The sequence below is a fragment of the Aureococcus anophagefferens genome (genome assembly GCF_000186865.1).
Source record: "Aureococcus anophagefferens unplaced genomic scaffold AURANscaffold_182, whole genome shotgun sequence".
In the NCBI taxonomy this organism is placed as follows: Eukaryota; class Pelagophyceae; order Pelagomonadales; family Pelagomonadaceae; genus Aureococcus; species Aureococcus anophagefferens.
In genome coordinates this window covers 10671-12726 of record NW_008705724.1, presented here as the reverse complement: position 1 = coordinate 12726, position 2056 = coordinate 10671, and positions in this window count along the sequence as shown.

Below are 2056 nucleotides of genomic sequence, written 5' to 3'. Positions count from 1 at the left end.
GACCCCCAACCAGCGGTTGATTTCCACACAGCGCAGCACGCCGAGGTGGCCGAGGCCCCGGCCGCCGCCGCCGCCGAGCACGACGCCGACGGCGCGGCCCGCCAAAATCCGCGCGGCGCGCGCGAGGTCCGAACCGTCGCCGACGACGACGTGGAGCAGGCGGGGCCCCCGCGCCGACGACGGCCGCTGGGCCAGCCACCGGCCGCTCCGCTTCGGGTTCGGGCCGCCGGCCTCGTGCGCGAGCAGCACGACGACGGACCGCGCGGGCCCGCGGTCGTAGAGCGCGCGCCGCTCCAGGGACCGCGGCGCCAGCGCCCGCGACCGCGCGCCGTGGGCGACGACGACGACCTTGTCCGCGTTGCCCAGCGCGAGGCGGCTCCAGTGGCGCAGGAACTGCTTCGGCGCGGCGCCGCCGCCGCGGTCGAAGCACTCCAGTACGACGAAGCGGCGCCGCTCCTCGCACTCGGCGAGCCAGGACGTCACGCGCCGCCGCCAGAGCAGCGGCGCGTCGCCGTGGCCGCCGCGGCGCGCGAACGGGTCGCCGAACTTGGCCAGCGCCTCGCGCGGCCCGACGACCAGCGGCGGGCCCTCGCCGATGGCCTCGAGCGCGTCCGCGACCGCGGCCGCGTTGCGCGCGGCGGCGGCCGCGCCGGGCCCGTCGGCGCCGAGGAACGCGAGCGTCGACACCTCGTCGGCGACGTCCGCGCGGCCCCGGTTCCGTCCTAGATGCCCCGCGAGCTTCCGGAGCCATAAAGCGCCCGACCGCGCGTCCTCGAGCGCCTCCCGCGGCACGGCCACCAACTCCGTGTCGCGGACGCAGCGCGCGCCGAAGTCCAGCGCCGGCGCGCCCGTGAGCACCGCCTCCAGCCCGACGACGCCGCCCCGGCTCACGTCCTCGTCGTTTTCGCCCGCGCGCGAGAGCGCGACGCGCCCGCTGATGACGACGTAAAAGTGGGGCGGCGTCGGCGCGTGCTCCGCGAGCAGCCGCGCGCCGGCGTGGAGCCACTTGCGCGTCATGCCGCTCCGCAGGAAGCACCGCACGTCGCCCCCCATGGACTTGACGACGGCGAGCACGCCCTCGGCGACGGCCGCCGCGCCGCCCCCGCGGAGCGACCGCAGGGACGCCTCGCGGACGCGCGCGACGCGCACGCCGGAGCCCTCGCCGTCGGCGACGACCGTCAGCGCGTCGTCGCGCCTCGACCGCTCCTCGTCGAGGAACGCGAAGCCGCCGAGCACCGCGGGCGCCTCGACGCGGCGCCGCGGGTCGCCCGGCGCGCGCGCGCCGCCGACGAGCACGGCGCCCGACACGAGGACCGTCAGCGCGTCCGGGTCGAGCGCGACGACGGCGCCCGGCGCGTACGCGTCGCTCGCCAGGCCGTCGAAATCGACCGCCGGCAGCGGCGCGACGTCGCAGAAGGACTCGTCGCGCTGGTGCGCGTCCGGCGCGCGGAGGAGCTCGGACGTCGCGAAGCGCGCGACGCGGTGGAGCCGCGCGACGCAGCGCCGCGCGTAGCCCAAAATCGCGTCGGGCCACTGGAGCGCGACCTCCCGCAAATCCGCCGCGGCCAGCGCGCACGTCACCGTGCCCAGCCCCTCGCGGCCGCCCGCGACGACGCGGTACTCGCGCAGCCCGTCGTCGTCGGCACCGCCGCGGTCGCCGTCGGCACCGCCGGCGGCCCCCGCGGCCGCGACGACGACGGAGAACTTGCCGAGCGCCTCCATGGGGCCCAGCGTCGACGCGAGCTTCTCCCGCCGCGCGCGCAGCGAGCCGGAGCGCTCGTAGGGCAGCGTCTCCGTGGACCGGTCGCCGTCGTCGAGGTCCAGGCCGACCTGGGAGCTGCCCGACGTCGCGCGGCTGAGGGCGCCGCAGCGCCGCGCGTCGCCGTCGCCGTCGTCGTCGTCCGCCTCCTCGTAGAGCTCCGCGACGCCCGACACGACGAGCACGAGCGCGTCGCGCGCGGCGCCCCGCTCCAGGATCGTCGCGCCGTCGCGGTAGCGCCGCCAGGTCACGCGCGCGAGCACCGCGGCCCGGAGCGCCGCGGCGTCGCGCTCGTCG